General features: G+C 38.4%; 1 protein-coding gene across 2 annotated transcripts in view; it reads right to left on the reverse strand.

Annotated features, from left to right (window-relative positions):
- The window catches only part of LOC113459593 (uncharacterized), a 58,663-nt gene extending 40,885 nt beyond the window's left edge, over positions 1-17,778 (reverse strand). For both annotated transcript variants that reach the window (XM_074543196.1, XM_074543195.1), the window contains exons 1-2: positions 17,543-17,778; positions 1,391-1,601 (exon numbers count right to left, since the gene is read on the reverse strand). The gene's annotated coding sequence lies outside the window, so the exon portion shown is untranslated. The remainder of the gene's footprint in view (positions 1-1,390; positions 1,602-17,542) is intronic.
- Between the last annotated feature and the right edge of the window lie 278 nt (positions 17,779-18,056).

Raw genomic sequence — 18,056 nt, forward strand, 5'->3', positions numbered from 1 at the left:
CCTGCTGTTTCTGATTGCATTATGGGTACAATTACGTGGCTGGGGCTTTTCCTCTCATATGCTGGGATATCCAGGATCTAATATTTCAGCTGTATTTTGAAAATTCAGATATCTGAGAGATTAAAGCCTAATTCCTGTGCTGAAATATAAAAAGAATAAATCAATCCTTTGCTGACAATTCCTGCAAAATTAACCTTAACACATGCTGCTGACTGCCATTTTGAGTACTATTTTCCTTCTTTTTTCCTGTGTTAATAAAACTTCCCCTAAAACTGTCATTTTCATGGTTTTAAACTTTAGTGATGACGTCATGTAATCTTTTGCACTATGTGGAACAGTGAGTGGCATTCGCCCCTAACTTTCGGCCTTTGGACAATATAAAAAAAAATAGTAATAAACATGTAATTATGCAAGTTCATGCTATTCTCTCCAGCACTTGCAAGAGTACTTTATGGCTACTGATATGTGTAAAAATCTTAAGTTTTTTATCTGTTATTTATAATTTGTTTCTCTTCTCATTTTGCTTTCTCTCAGTTTTCTTGTGTCATGGTACAATCTATACTACCCCTATACTTTAAAACTCCATAAAACACATCTGCCACATCTTGAACTGACTTATGGTGCCAAGGAGGGAAAGATGACTGACTGTCAGCAATTACAGTCTGAGTCTGATTCTGATTCTCCACTGTGCTGCTATAAGGCAAGGTAATGTGAAGCTGTTTGTACGATTAAGCAATCAAGTACAATAAGAATCTCATATTTCAGCACAGCCACTGAAGTAAGGGAATATGCAAGGAAATTTTCTAATCAATGCACCTCTAAGTTTCACCCAAAACAGACCAAGGGAAATATAGCTGACCTATCAGCAGAAATAATGCAAATAATGCCACCCTATAATTTTTTGCTCCCAAAATGTTTGTTCTAATATGCAACAACCATTAATCTTACCACATAATGTACTACCTGTTGAATCTCCCTGTGGTGAGAATAATGCTCTCTCCAGCTACTTCAGCCAGAGGGAAAGTCTTGCTAAAGAGCAGAACCATTTTGCAGGAGGTAATTTAAGAACAGACATGGAAAAAAAAGCATGGATTTAATAGGATTAGGTGAAGAAAGGAAAATTAATAGAGTAAGTGGGATTGCTAGACCAAGAGGAGGACTGGTAGTGCTGCTCGATGAAGAAAAGTTCACCTTGCCCATCACCAAAGTGAATTGCTGAAGAGAGATCAGTGAAGGTGTCTGCTGGATGTGTCAGCTGATAAAAAGGTCATGAAAATAAAACCCACAAAGATTATGACTGAAAATAAAACCCACAAAGATTATGACTGAAAATAAAGATGCAGTCACTTTATAATGCAGGTCAATAGTGTTACCTCATTTGTATAGTTACCTTCAAGCTGACGATTCCATCCTCAGCAAAGACAAAGAAAGAGATGCATCCTAAAATCAGTGCAATGTAGGTCACTGAGAAGGTCTTGAGTGGGGAAAGGCTGGGGTTTATAGGAGGATTCACACAAGACTATGTGTGGAAGGGTCAGCTGTTCCCAGGACTTTCAGGATCCAAGACACCTTGTGCCAGCCATTTGAAGCAGTTGCCTGTTCTGAGAACAAATTCATTGTTTAGCCATTACTACAGCATTTTTCCTTCTTCCAGCTGTTTCACCCCATACTGCTTGAGATGCCTCATATGGAATTTATCATCATCTCTTTGGCTGTTTGGAAACTGCTGCCTATGGATTTGCTTTTATAACAATAGAAAAAAAAACCCAACAGAAGTAAACCCTAATTTTTTCTCAGTCACTCTTGGTCTCTGCACAGTAGTTTTCATTTTAGCCTAGACTTCCTGCCAGCCTTAATGGTCATACTCTGGCACCAAGGGAAGAGCAGATCTGGCAGAGTGAGAAGCTGCAGGAGCCAGTTTACCAGCAGGGCAGAGAATTTGCTGTGGTTCTAATTGAAAAAAGCATCCTCATTTGGGCTTCTGCCTTCCCTATCACTCTCTCTCTCTCTGCTGGCTTCCTGTTAAGTTCTATTGTGTTTTGCCAATGCAGTCATCATATTCTCTGGATACTTGATTTACATAATTGAAGCAGTCCAGCTTATTTTAGGAAAATTACAACTTTGTGGGAAAAAAATAACTCATACAGTAATTATAGCAAAAATGTTCTGCTTTGTGTCAGACACAATGAAATTAGTGGGTTTAAAAATTAAGAACAAGGTCCTTTTAGCACTCTGTGTCATTTTTAAAAGAAGAATGAATACTCTTAAGAAGCAGCTTTGCATGTTAATCTCAGTGGCTGGGAACATTTCTTGTTAAGATATATGGTGTTCAAAACTATTAAAAGAAATATTGAAGGAAGGAAATTAATTTTTCTGCAGTAAAATTTTCCTGTCATTCTGTAAGATAAGTTTCCAGTGTATGTGTTTCCATTAAGGAAGATGGTTGTATAAAAAGTTACCCACTATGTAAGAAGAAATATTGAGCTCATGTTGATTTCATCCAGAATTTATCCAAGATATTGTCAGTCAAGGAAGCAAGATTCTGAGTGGTTTGGTTTCCACTAATGTACAGTTCCTCTGTGCATAGGGTCCATTTCCAAAACAAAAGGTACATTACTGACCATAAAATACATATCAGAGAAGTCAGAAACCCCTGTCTAAATGTAAGATGTCTAAATGTAAAGGTAAGGTGGTGTTGCAATACACCCTAGAGATCCTCTATATCATGAACAGGACTAATGTGTGCTGACAGTCAGAGAGCAGCAGAGCAGTTGAAATTAGGATTTGGCTAAACTAAATACATACTTGAAGATTGTTTTAAGGCATTATCTCTTTCCTTTAATAATGAAGACAAATTGTCTAATTGCAATTATCCATTGCACCTAAAACTTTCTCCCACTGCTTCACTTTCCTTCCTAAAACAACCTGGATTCAGGTCATCCCTTTTAGGAGAAATAGGTGTCATCATACACTGTTCTTCAGAAACTCCAGATCACTCTCAGCTAAGATCGACAATTAATTCCACATTTGTGGAACTCTCTTAAAGAGATGCTTAAACACCAGGAGCACTTGAATGTCTCAGCTGAATAGGCTATTAGAAAGTTTTTGCTAATCAGCACTCCTTATAAGATCATCTCAAAGCTAAGCTGAAATGTTGAAAGGTCAGTCCATGTCAGAGAGGAATCTACTGCTTCACATCATGTTCAAATCCCTTCCCACTCTACAATGCAGTTAGTGGCACGGAGCAGCACTGTGTATTTTACTAGCATAATGTTCAGCAGACGCCATTTCCAGTGAAAAAGCTAACACTGTTCACCTCTGATTTTTTTCTCTGTAAAACCTGCTAAAAAAATCATACAAATAGTCTTTATTTGAATAACTCAGAGAAACTAAAACTAAAGGCAAATATAATTCCAAGCACATTCATTTTTATATGTCTATACTTCCCTTATAGCTTACATACTTATGTCCTTATATACTTATTTCCCTTGTAGGTTTTTTGAAAAGCAATGTATCTTCTATTGTATTTTTTTCCTTTTTAACTAAAGAGGAGGAGTGCAGAAGTGCAGAAATAACTCCTTGCTAAATAGCAACCTTTTCATTCAGCTTCTGGAGGTGGTTTCAAGTCCTATCCAGACCACACAAATGGATCTCAGGGATATCAGCTATTCCTCTATATAAATTTATGCAACATACCCATCTTCATAGTGCCTGTTCTGTTCCTCTGCATCAGGCAGCCATTCTGAAGCCCATAGGGGACAATCTCTGGAGGCAGGGTATGTTCCTGCAGGATGCAGGACCTAGAATAACAGCCCAGTATTTTCCTCCCTTTAATTCTACCTGTGATTTCACTTTTCTCCCACTTAATTTAATTCAATTATTTTTATGATGAATAATGCAGTGTCCACATTTTAATGATATCATTACCTAATTAGCTTATTGGTCAAAGAAAGATGCTACTTTTTAATTAACCAGGAAAAGAACACGTCTCTCTGAAATGAAGTGCCAAAGGTGTTCTACTCAGAGTGGCAATCAGACATTTATTGACCTTCTAGGTACTACTGCATAATGCACAAGCTGTAAAATGCACTCTGTTTAAACAGACTAATGCAATCACAAATTTCAAATCAATTTGAACAAATTTTATTCAAATAAAAGCAAAGCATCTCTGTCCACGTATAGGCTTACAATATCCTGCAAGTTTTGATATACATCTGGAAAAGAAATACGGCTTACTTGGAAAATAGCAGTATAAAATAAAAAAGATGGAGAGAGAAAAACAAAACAAAACAAATAAACAAAACACTCCAGAAATTCTCTGTCTTCACCTCTCTGCAGCTAGGCAAGCACATCAAAACAAAGGATGCTATCTTGGGCATTGATTGACTTTTTGTTACATCTGCCCACACATAATTTGAGATTATTTTATCTAACACACAGCTGAAATATATTAGTTTCTTTAAGTAGGTTAAAAAACCTCAAACCCTTAAAACATATTTTAAAAACTCACCTGTAAAACTTCAGAAAAGTATCCTAAAACATTGCTGAAATTTCAATATCACAAAGGAAATATATCAGGGCAGAAAACAGATCAAACGCTAAACACCGATTGGATGAAGAGCTTAAAATATTTACAAGCAATATGAATAGAATATATCCAGTTATTGGTCCCATTTTGATCATTAGCAATTACAGACAAAACAATAACCAGCACTCCTTAGCTAATGTTTAGCATTAGCCACCAGTAGGAAATAAATAGCAGATAGTCTGACCCTACCTATCTCACCATCTTGTCCTAGCTTGCCCTGCTAAACACCGACTTCATAACTTAGGTAAATATTTAATCTTGGAAATTAGTTTTTTCACATTTCCATACACAATCCACTGAATATACTTGAGATGAATCTACTAAACTCTTGTTCTTCCACGGCAAGGAAATGTTTGCTTTATATACAGGCATTCTTTTCCCTTCTAATTCAACCAGCAAAATACAAAGCCAGCATGCATTACATATCAGCTTCTGTCATTAGGAGTTAGTGAAAGGTTATTCAGCCCTATTTGGCAAAAATTAATTTCATGCAAGTGTTGTGTGCAGTGCACAGACATCTACAGTCAGTCTTAAAGTACTTGATGCAAGTGGGTACAACCTGGTAACATATGGTTTAAGGCCTTTTTACGTAACCTCCTTCTTGCTGATGCATTTTGAAAATAGCTCTAGGGGGACAATCTGGCTTAGCTAGGAAGTAAGTGCAGCAGTTTGATACAAATCCACATGTTTACCCCATGAGCACTGAGCAGTTTGATTTCCTGTCTAGCTAGTGTTGATTAGTGTCGCAAAGTGAATACAATGATAACTCAACATTGCAGAAAAACCTTCCAACCTAAAAGGGTTATTTTTCCATATTCACTCTTGGTGCATGCTGATGTCTCTCCCCCTCCTCCCCACTTACTCAGTTTTACTCATGTGACTTTATCATCAGTATCTCTGGGGGCAGGTGACCTTTAAAGGCATAAGAGAGGATTCCAGTGTGCAATTTGTCACCTAGCTGGCATCAAAAGACAGGGGACATAAGGAATGACTGCATGCAATTCTCATACCTCTAGAACATGCAGCAAGCTCTGTCTGTAGTTACTTGAGCCAGATTACTTACACAGATTCACTTCTATAATGTGTACATTACAAATGATATTTCAAAAACTTTGAAGACTTTTTCATATCCTTTCTACCATTTTCTCATTATTTAGGTTAATAATAACCTAATTAATAGTAATAATAATTAGGTTAATAATAATAATAATAAAAAACTACTCCTGCATTTTGTTTGCAGACTTAGTGAACAACATCTGTTACATTTGAAAATTACTAGACTTTTGTCTGAATGAAACTGTTAGGGAGGAGCAAACCTCTTTAGATGTGCTATTATTGACATACAGCTTGGTGTTAGGTCATAGCACCTGTCAGTGTGCAAATCCATTGCCTCATCCAGAGAAAACACCAGAAAGGAGTGGAACTGTGATGTAGAACCACCTTGGTCAAGGATCTTTGTCCTGTCTGGGACATCTTTCTCCATCTCCCTCTGATTGCAGATTGTTATAACATATCAGGTCTCACCTTTCTTCTCGAAGCTCAACGATTCCCTTTGAAATAGCCTGGTCTTTAAAAGGAAGGTGACTGTGCACCCTCTACACCGTTTCATTAAAATTCAAAGAAACCTTGAATCTTTAGATGTCAGAACAAGAAAAATCTGACCAGTGTTTTTCTACCAAATTTTGAATGCTTACAAATCAGCAGCTTGGGCATAAGCCAGTAGCACCTTTCAGTGTAGCACACCATTTCTACTGACCTTTCATGCGACCAGTAAAAATGGAGATTGTATTTTATTTCACAGTAGATCTTATTGAAAGCATGATGTGTTTCCTGATGTGTTTCAGGCTATATTGGTGACAGGAATGAGTGTGTGTTCCCTTTACCAAATCCATAACTGCAGAGTGTATTGCAGATTTCAGATGCAGCTCATACACTGCAGCAGTCTCACAAAGACAAACATGAAGTCAGAAATGGTTGTACAGGGCTTGTACAGCAGTAACTTGGCACAAAATTAACTTGCAGGGTAACTGCATTTTTCCATGTGTTTGCTACAAGTCTATTTCCTTTCAGTTTTGTGTGCAAGACTGGAAGGAAGATTACAGGGGTTTATAGAATTGCAATTTGATTTGTTATTGAATTATCATTTATAACAGAATTCATTACCAAAATGTTACTCTGTTTGGAGTTTTTTATAGTTCAGAGATTTCTTCCTAGTCAGAAATCCACATGGTTCTCATATCCTCTTCCAGTATAATTCTTTAAATGTGATCTTTCTCTGTTGTTTTGTTTGTTTGTTTGTTTGTTTGTTTTTAATTAATCTTATGGGAGATCAAAACTGTCATATACATAAGACACTTTCCACCATGAAAAAAATTGAGCTTTCCTCAGTAAGATGATTCCTACAGAAATATCTTTATTTAACCTATGCTAACTCCCAGAAGATTCCGAATGTCTAGAACTTTGTAGGCAATCAATCACTGCAATATAGGTTTCTATCATCTACACTGTTGGGAAAGCAAAGTGCAATCAAGTTTCTATCTGTCCCCCAAGTCCTGCAGGGTTAAACTAAAAGTGAGTGTGTGCATCTTCTTCAAAGAGACTTGAAGAGCTAACAGCTGCAGACAGAGAGTGAGCAAGAGATTTCAGAAGTGCCGTAGATGAACAAGCTGTCACTAATAATTGCTGAGCCCTAATACAAACAAAGACCTGTGTGTCAAGTGCCTTTGGAACCCTTTCTACAGAGCAACCTGTAAACAGGCAATAACCTGAAGTTGGTCAAGATACAAAGGCTGAAATCATCCTGTCCTTCCATGAGGCATAACTTCCCCTTGGAAAGTTTTGCTGGAATATCATTTTGAATGGTAACAAGATTTCACCCACACTTTAAAAACCTCCTAACACTAACTTAGGTTAGTCTTTCATAAAAGGAAGGTGTGTTTCCAGCATCAAGATAATTATCTTGATTTAAAAACTTATTGGAGATAAAACAGAGGTACCTTTATCGGGTTTTTAGCAGCTACATCATTGTAAATAAACTACAGTTCCTTCCTGATATGATTTTACAGAGATTTACTATTTTGATGCAAAAAAGGATGTCAAATTTTGTTCTAAGGATAAGTTTTTACTTTTCTCCAGCAGAGATAAGGCTGTAACTACAGGCAATAGATGTTATTAGGTCATCATGAAAACCATTCTACATCTCTTACGGATTGTCTATCTCTCCACAAATTGATTGTCTATCTCTCCACAAAGATGTGCAAAGACTTGTTCATGTGTGTAAATTACTAATTTTCCAAACTGTTTCTAATGGATATAAACTCACTATCTTAGGAACTTAGGAAGAGTTCTCTAATGGCATGCTGCCACATTAGTTAAAAGCAACATCACAAGCAACTTTTCCTGAGTATTTCCCTTCTCTTTTCAAATGAAAATATCTAATGAAATAAAAGAGCTGATAAAAAAAAACTCATTAGGAGAAAATATAGTGTACACAGTTGGCTAATAAAGTATAGAAGAGCTGCAGCTTGACATTTAGATGTCATTAAGTATCAAAGATAACACACAAATTATCTGGGCTCAAATCCAGCTTATGTGTATAACAGCAGTATAATCAGAGGACACACAATTCAATGAACTATGCTGTCTAATGTAATTCAGTTCTGTTTCTTACTCTTACCTTACAGTATCCATCACTTTTATTGTTAGTATTAGCCACTATCATGGGTTTTGTTTAAACTATAAAACATCACAACTGAATTATCCTATTACACCAGCTCCTGATGTTGATATATTGTTTGCAATGGTAACTTCCTATAAATTATTGCTTGCATTTTCTGGACAGTGGAATTACCACTAGTCACTAGAATTTAGTTCATGGTAATTTTAAAAAATAAATAAATTTAAAAGGGAATTATGTACCCAAAAATCTTCAATAAATGTATGTTATAAAAGATACAAATTCCAGATAAATATTTTTCACATTGGCAGTACATTGAAGACTGAAGTGACTCATTAACAGACAAAATGGGAAGGAAAAGACATTAGATAGTTTTAGATTGGGCTCCATAAAAGCCCCAAAGGAATACAGATACATAGTCTCTCACACAAAGGCATCCTAAAAAGAAGTGCTGCAGTATGTGGAACTATATAATAGTAGCTAACCTCCTATCCAACAGTATAGAAACCCATCCTATCTACCCAGTCAGGGTGTGGAAAGCCTATAAATGTTCAATGTACCACAAAGGTTGATATTTTTTTCAGGACAGAATCAAACAAAAACCAGAAGCACAAAACAATCAAAGCGATGCCATCACTGGCCCTTTTAAAAGGGGATGCCTGTTACAGGGAAATGTCTGACTGCAGAGCCAAGCCCAGCCTTCTGCACCATTCCCAGCATCAGCTCACTGCCCTGCCAGGGTCCTGCTGCTTGGCCACAGGGCTGCTCAGCAGATACTCTCCAGCTGAGACATGATCATCACATTGTTGGGTTTTCCTTGTGTTTGCTTTCTCTGGCTGACCTCCTTCCCACCAACCAACCAACCCATCCATCTTTGCTCCATTCCCTTTGGCATCACTGACTGATTTGCAATCTTGTTTAGTAATTCTGGCCTTAGAGACTCCCAAGGGACCAGCAGCCCTTCACTGTTTTGGCACTCTTCCCCCAATGCCAGCTCCAAGCACTCCTCCTCCACTACCTATAAAGTCCACTAGTTAGTCTCATTGTTTTATTGTTGTCCTACCTAATACAATCTCTTTGTGTAAATATAAATGCATTTGCTTTTAAAATGCACCACATGAGAGAACTGTACTTATTGGACCACACTGGTATAGTCAAACTATATAGGCTAAAGAATTTGGTTCCCCAATAATTATGGAACTGGCTAATGAAGAAATAAGAAGTGTTCATGCTGAAGAGAAGGGACAGGTATAAGTCCTAGCAGCATTTAAGAAAAAAAACATTAATTATTTTGACGGGAGAAATGTGCTAATGAAATTCACTGCTAGCACTGGTTGGGAGAAAATGTCAATACAGAGAAAACTTGGAATATCACAAAAGAAGAACTGAAAGTCCTCTGGAACCAAAGTAGAAGATAAAAGGACAGAGTACAAAGTCATGCATTAAGGAGTAAAAACAAACCTGCTATATTCTAGAAACAAGTTGTCCATAGATAATTGGGTGACAATTAGACAATACAATGATTCAGCTGTAATAAAGGCAAAAGCTATTAAGGATGTTTCAGGACAAATGCTCCCAGATGAAACACCAAAGTTATATGCTGTAAAGGCACACAGAAAAATCTTATTTATTACAGGCATTTTTGGATACTGATGTTCAAGAGTGACAAGTTCAGCCCAAAGCAATTCAGGGAGGAGTATTAGGAGCAGGAGATGGCTGGAGACAGCTGGACTTAGGAGTGGGATTTGGTTAAAAAGAATGACTGAGAGGATTCATCATTGCTTTATACAGATTTCTCTGGGACAGAGATGCCAATGGGGGCAGAGAGCTGTTTAAGCTGAAGGATGTAAACAGACCATGGAGCATGGAGCTGTTAACAGGCTATCACTAAATATAGGCTGGCAGTGAGAAGCTTTCTAACTATTAGAAGCGTAAAACTGTGGAATAGCCTCTTTCTACACTATCATAGCAGCAGAAGCAAAACTGGTATTTCATTACAACATGAGGCTAGAAAGTGTTCTGGTCTGTGGCTGTCTGTAGTGGAAGATTCATCTGAAATTGTGCATTTGTTAGCATAAATTCAGTATGGGTAAAGTCTTATCTCCACTAGAATGCAACACAGCTAAAAGGCTGTGGACACACACTACAAATTCATTCTTGCCAATGAAAGAAACAACTGCTTTCAACAGCTGGTGTGAGTGTCCCTATGCTGAAGTTATCACTCAAACCAGGCAAGCAGCCGTCCTGACTCATTGCAGGCAAAACCTGACAGGTCACTTTAAATTTTCTCCCTGGCACTGGCTGATTCTGCCTGAAGCAATTTAGGGAATGCTCATGAAAAATGCTTTGCTGGCAGATCCAGGTGACTAGCAGCAAAATGTGGTAATTTCTACCACCAACATAGCTGGATCACAAACATGATATTTTTCTGCATCTAGTTATACTGGGTCACAAAACTGTACAACTGCTTATTTTGGACCCTCTTGAACTGGTATAAACATACCTATGTAATGTAGGTCATCCCCAAATGTTTTTAATATATACTGTTTTACTAGGATACATAGTGATATAAATATTTCAGTGAAATACAGTGTTCCTAATCTCAGTAGTAGTAGTGGGTTAGAAGTTATGTGTAGATGAAGCCTAGAAGAAGCAGGCATTATCTATCTGCTCTTGTTCTGATGAGACCAAAGCAATAGTAATCACATTACACTGAAGTCCTGACACAATTAGCGAGCATGCTGAAATGAAAAAAATTCACTTTAGTGCCCCTGAAAGCTTTATTGTAGTTAGCAAGTGTTCATTTTCATAATAATATAATTGGAGGAATGGAAAATTGCAGGTAATTGCTGTTGTTGTGACCTTGATCTTTCAGTAATGTAATTAAAGTAATTGCTACTATTTTGTATCGTATTCTTTCATGGGTGGCTTCAAAGTCTTTGAGGAGAGTGATAAGGGCAAGGGTGCAACATAATTTATTTTTTTTCCCCTGCACCTTGGTTGGCATATGGAAAATAATTCAACTTTCACTGAAGTTCTGTTTTGGGTTTGGGAGCTTTTTCCTTCAGTTTCCCATATCCCAATTTCCTACACGACTGCTAATGTTTACACAACACGCTCTTTAAACACTGTTGACAAATTTTGAAAATCAACACTATTAAAAATCTTTTAAAAATCAAATCATTTTGTTTAATAACAAATACCTTACTCTACGGTAGCTTTTATGATTAAGGAATATCTCACGTATTGATTTTCTGAACAAGATAAAAATGCCTCAAAAGTGCACATGACATATCTACCTTTTCACACAAAGAATAGAAGGTTCAATGTCATTTGAACAGAAAATACCCATATCCACTACTGGGTACAATCTAGTAGCATGGAAGACTCAAAACAATTTCAGCAAATGCCTGGGCAGGGGTTTAAAAGAAGGACATGCAAATACTTCTCCAGACCACTGACAGATTTCAAAAATTTCCACCTAGGACTCTCTCTCTACCTGTTTTTATGTTTAGCAGTTGTTAAAAGCTTTTTCTCCCATGAAGCCACTAATTCAGTTATTGAACCTAAGTAAAAATTAATCCACAAGTAAAAATTAATCTACAGTCTTGCCTCAAATACACACTTTCTTATTCTGTGACTTGAAAGTATCATGCTATGTAGTTTATTGTACTTAATTTCCATCATTCTGAAGCCAGTGAGCAGCTCTTTCCAAATCACCTTCAGGACCCTGTGGATTTCTACAAGATCCCTTTCCCAATGAAATATTCGATAAACAATAACATAGAACTAAAACCTTAGAATCTGTGGTGACTGACTGTGACACACACCCACATCTGGACTCAACTCAAGCATTTGTTATTTGGCTTTAAATTAATTCCTTTCCTTTTGTTTTCATTTTAGGCTTCTGTTTGTTTTATGCCCTGTCTCTTCAGGTTAAGATTTCTTTCATCTTCTTGACATTCTCATCCATTTTTACAGCAACAAGTAACACTGAGGTTCCCCTCTGCTAGAACGCTGATTCTCATAGACAGATCTCTTGGCCTTGGCTGTCAAGATTACAGGATTATAACCCCCAGGTGAAAGAAAATTGAGATCTATTTCATACTGCCTATGTACTCATTCATCTGCTGTCAACATAGGTGCCTTGTCTCCAAACACTTTTTTTTTTCTTTGCATTGTTTTTAAGCAAAACAGTTGTCTTCTTTTTCTTCCTTTTTTTTCTTTTTTGGTCAGTGTTCTTTATAATCAAAATCTACTCAGAGATGGGGCTCAGAACTCACCAACCAAATAGAGAAGTGCTTCATGGCAGACTTGTGACTCCATGAGGGACCCACACTGGAGCAGCTCCTGTGGGACAGCCCACGGTGAAGGAGCTGTGCTTCTGCAGCCCATGGAAGGCTACGGATTGGGCTATGCTAATGATGGGCTCCAGCAGGAGCCCCCTGCTGCAGCCAGGCTGGAGACAAGGGGAGGTTCACTGCAATGTTAAACCAGAAGGAGCCAGGAGTTTGCAATGGATATGCCTTTGAGTTGCTATGGTCCACGGGCTGTGTGTAACAGGAGTCTCTATAACAGGAGCCACCAAGCAAGGCAGGAGGAGCCTTACAAGAGGCAGCTGCAGGGCAGCAGTGACCCAGCCTGAGCTGGTCTGGTGCCCAGTAACTCCTTGCACACACCACCTCTCCAGTGCACAGTGAACACCATAACAGATGGAGCCCGAAGTTGTGGACTAAATACACCCAGTGAACATTCTAAGGACATCTGTGGACATTTCATGGACATTTTGTAGAAGTGATCCTTAAATTTAAGGCAACAATGACTATGTATCACATCTCAGGATGGGGAGGAGGGATGTGTTTAATAAGGTGGTTTTGGTTACAATGAGGCCTGGCCATGATGTAAATTATACTGAATAGAAGGGGAATGTTCAGGGTCTGGCTGACACAGTGTTATTTCTTCCTCACAGCAGCTAGTATAGGGTTATATTTTGGATCTGTGCTGAGCACAGGGTTGATAATGCAGAGATGTTTTTGCTATTGCTGAGCAGGGCTCACACAGAACCAAGGCCTTTTCTGCTCCTTGTACAGTTGTGAGGCAGCTGGGGGTGCAGGGGAGGAGACAAAGCCAGGACAGGTGGCCCAAAGTGACCAAAGGAACATTCCAGACCATGTGACACCACGCTCAGTGTATATATTGGGGGGAGGAAGGAAGAAGAGAGGACATTTGGAGTGATGTCCTTTGTCTTCCCAAATCACTTCCCCAGCCCTGCTTTCCTGGGGATGGCTGAACACCTGTGTGCCCACGGGATGTAGTGAAAGAATTCCTTGGTTTGCTTTGCTCCTGCGCATGGCTTTCACTTTACCTACTGAACTGGCTTTTTCTCAGCTTGCAAGTTTTCTGTTTTTACTGTTTTGATTCCTCCCCAGTCCTGCTGGTGAGGGAGGGACCAGCTGCGTGGTACTTGGTTGCTGACTGGAGTTAAATTGTGGCAACTGGTAAAACCTTTTTGAAGCTAGCTACTTACCTCATCTCTCTGCAAGATCATACCCCCATCAACAGAGACCAGGAACATAATTTATCATTATCCTTCTCTTTAAGAGTTTGTACTGTAACAATTTCCTTAGACTGAGGACTTTCTAGGAGTATTTTATTTACAAATAAGATTGTGTGAATATATTGAAGTAAGTGTATGTTTTTACTCATTCTGTACTTGTATGTTCAACCTGAGTTTATATTTAAGCCAAGCCTCCTTGTCTGCAATAGTTTAGTCACAACATATGGAAAGGGCACAGAGAGAACACAAATGTAATAACCTGAATGTTAATTATCTTCTACTTTTAAGTTCCAAGTGGAAACTGTTTGGTAAACAGGTTGAAAGCTCTGAAAATATCTCGAGGGCACATTCCAGCCCTCGGGAAGCACTTTAAAAAACCCACATAGAATGGTAAGGCTTTTGTAGAATTCCATCAAGGAAACACTTAAAAACTAGCTTTTCAAAGTCAAGGTTACTGCAAGTGTATTATCATGATGGCAGCCACATCCTTCTCTTCTTCTTCTGGTCATGCCTCTGTTGGAAGTCTCTAGAGCTTCCTCAGCCAAATATCACATAGCTCCTGAATACATTCTTCTGCTCTTTTCCCTCTCCTATTAAGTCCAAACTTCTTCACACAGCTTTCTCAGCGTCCTCTTCTCCCTGTGTTCCCTTGTTTTCCCTCCTTGCTGCAATCCCCTCACCTCTAGTAAGGATAACATCTTTGTGCTTTCCCTCATTCTTCTTCTTTCCCTTACTGCCCTCGTGTGGCATCACATTCTGCCTTCCCCAAGCACATCGAGCGATCCTCCCCGGCACTGCGAGACCAAAGACAGTCCTTCCAGGCACGCACACCCTTCTTCTGCTGAGACAACACAAGAGACAGAAGGCTGGGCTGAGATCTCCCATGCATATTTGTTTTTTCAGAACATGGTGCAGAGCTGGGGTTGAATAGCGCATGAATAGAAATTCCCAAAGTCTTCATTTGGTTTCTGAGTTCCCTTTGAAGAAGTTATGCTTCTATTGATAATTATGGAAAACTTACAAAAATTGCTCCAAGCTTTAAATGGCAGCAGAATTCGGTCCCAATGAGGGCAAAAAAGTTATAATTCTTCTTGGATTTGGCACCATAAAATCGTATCATTAGCAGAGGGATGAGATATGACCTAAACCTTGGGATGAGTGAACAGCACAGAAAATTTTTCAGCATTAACAGACCCTGGAGATACAGCTGGATTTCTCACATATGCACAGCAGCAGCTAGGGCTCTTAAATCATGAGGCTTTACAACACCCTACTGAACAAGCAGGTAAATCTACTGATCAGAATTGATTTTCTGCTGCCCTGTCACAGAAGAAAAAGCTCAAATTTCTTTGCTGATGAAAATAGACAGAGAAAAATCTGCACCAGTTTTGAGTTCATTCTAAGCTAAATGATGACAATGAGTAATGTGAATATTTTGTTTTCTATGTAGTTTAATCCCTGGTGCACTTTTTGTTTAGTTACAACGTGCCTCAAATAGGAATACATTAAAGCATAATATAAGTTTTAATAGCTGAACTTATGTGGAGAGAAGTATACATGTGGGCTCTATTCCCCTATACCATAACAGCCATGGGAAATTTATTTGGATTTTTTCTGCATCTGCTGCCTCAAAATGAACATTTTTATGCTCATTAGGGATACATCTTGATGAAAATGAACTTTTCAACTACTCTTAATCTTCAAATGTTGGCTGTTTTTTTTCTTCTGGTACAAACCCCATCCCTGCCTGTGCGCACATGCCCAGCAGCATGTTCTCAGATGATGGGAGAACAACATGTCAGATCCTCCCATGACACTTCCATGAGCCCTGCTCGTGCTGCTTGCCCAAGGCTGTGTTCTTTATGCAGCAGGAAAACAGCAAGAAATGGCTTTCAGGAACCAGGGAGCAAGGAGATGGACAGAGTGTGGGCATAGCTGTGTGTTTAAGCACAAAAAAGTGACAGAAAGGAGCTATTAACTTAATTAAACGCTGAAAAGCTAGACAAGTGAGCAAAAATCCACAGGAACTTCCAGATTATCCAGATCCTATTTTGCTGTTGGAGATCAGTGTCTGGGAGGACTAGGACTAGGCGCTCTGTGTACTATTAACTTTCTGTGTGACATTAGATGAAATATTTGCATATATTTTTAAGCATTTATTCAAATTAACATAATAAAATGCCTCCACTGAATTTTACCTTTTTTGAAGCAACATTACAACACTGCCATTCCTCAGCCTACAAAACCCTGTCACCAGCTGTTACATAACCAGAGGACCAAACATTCCTCCTCTCACATGCATTTTAAATGCATGTCTACATAGTTAATTGCCAAACTGTCCAATAAGATCTTGAACTGTTAAGCTAGATGGTGCACAAAAATCTGACAAAAGCCAAACCCTCCCCAGAGAGCATGCAATGTAATCTGAAATGGAAGACACAAGCAAAAAAGAAGAATTAAATGTGATAGAAAAGAAATCAACTGGTAAGTGTGTAATCACTACCTGTGTCATAAGTGGTGCATCATATCAATAATGTGATTATTATAAAATTTTAAACCTTCACTGCAGCTGTTTTTATTGGCTGTGGCAACCTATTCTTCACAGGGTAGTATTTTCTTCTTAACTTCTTGCATTTTACATTTCACAAAGTCAGACTTCTATGAGTGTTTCAATTGCATAAATTATTATCATTCTTTATGCACCCAAACACTTCAGCAAATGAAGCAGATGCCTGCCTTGATGAGGTTTCAGTCTAAAACCATAACTCAAAGGCTTTTGCTGATGAAATATTGTCTACTCTTTAGCTGCTGCTTTCTTCATAATATGCAGAAATATGGAAAGCTTAAAATTTCTGATGTTCTAAGAATGTTCACCTTGATTCCAGGACAATTTATTGGATTCTTATGTATTTAGAGCTATGCCATTTATCCAGATTCAGAGAAAAAAAAATACTAAAAGCATCAGAAAAATCAAAAAGTGACAAAAGAAGGGGAGAAAAAAGAAAGAAATAGAGAAGGAAGGATTTATTTCATTTTAATTAATTCAGTAATTCTTCATCTGTATGCTTAGCTTTCACTTAGGACAATGCAGGGATGTGCAGAACCATTGCTTAAGAATCTTACATGTAATTTATACACATCAGAATAAAATTTCACCTGAATACTAAGAATACACTTCCTTGAGGGGAAAAATATTTAATAAAACTCTCTTACAAGCACAGAAAAGTAAACAAACCCATTTTAAGAAACAAAATTACTTTGAAAAGTCGAAAAATTAAATTGACTGTGGTAAAAAGGAGGATTTGTCTGCCACAAAACCCTCACTTTCAGCTTGATTATGCAACTTAAATGACATCTATCTGCATTTTAATCCCTGCTTGGAAGTCTGCTGGTAGAATTAATAATTATAATCAAAATCCATGAAAGTCCATGCTAATGATAAGATAAAGAACTTACTCCCACCACCTACAGTGAGCAGCTAATCTTCCTCAATGTCCTAATCTACTGACACACAGGGTTTCATCTGAAATAAGGGCTTAATAATGAATAATCTGCCTATGAATGATTCTGCTGAGCAGAAAATGGAAGATAAAAGAAGGAATTCTGAAGAATTACCTATCTCTGATTTTCTCCAATTTTAAGATTGCTTCTCCAGTGCCCTCCCCCTTCCCCAGACAACAAACCAAACCAAACCAAATTAAAAAACCCAACCAAAACCCACCTTTTTTGATAGTTGCTGCCACCCTAAGGACACAAGCAGCCAGAACTGCAGAAAAGTGGTCCCTGTGTGGCTGCATCCTGTGCAGGTGTGTGCTGGATTTGGCTGGGGTAGAGATGTTTCTCTTCATACCAGCTGCTACAGGGCTATGTTTGGATTTGTGCTGGACACAATGCTGATAATACAGTGATGTTTTCTCACTGCTGAGTAGTGCTCACACAGACCCAAACGCTTCTCTGCTCCTCTCCCACCGCATCAGCCAATGGTCTGGGGAAGTGCAAGTTGGAAGCTTTCTCATTGTTTCTCATTTTACCCTTCCCATTCTCTTCCCCCATCCCACTGGCGTAGGGAGTGAGCGAGCAGCTGTGTGTTGCCTAATTGCTGGCTGGGGTTAAATCACAAGATGATATTTAGTGTAAAGCTGCAAGCTGTCATTAGCTCCTGAGAATGGAAACATCAGTGGAAAAATGTAGGGAAGCTAAGTCCCTTCTTTAATAAACAGTTTGGGAGTTTAAAT

The sequence above is a fragment of the Zonotrichia albicollis genome, chromosome 6 (genome assembly GCF_047830755.1).
Source record: "Zonotrichia albicollis isolate bZonAlb1 chromosome 6, bZonAlb1.hap1, whole genome shotgun sequence".
In the NCBI taxonomy this organism is placed as follows: domain Eukaryota; kingdom Metazoa; phylum Chordata; class Aves; order Passeriformes; family Passerellidae; genus Zonotrichia; species Zonotrichia albicollis.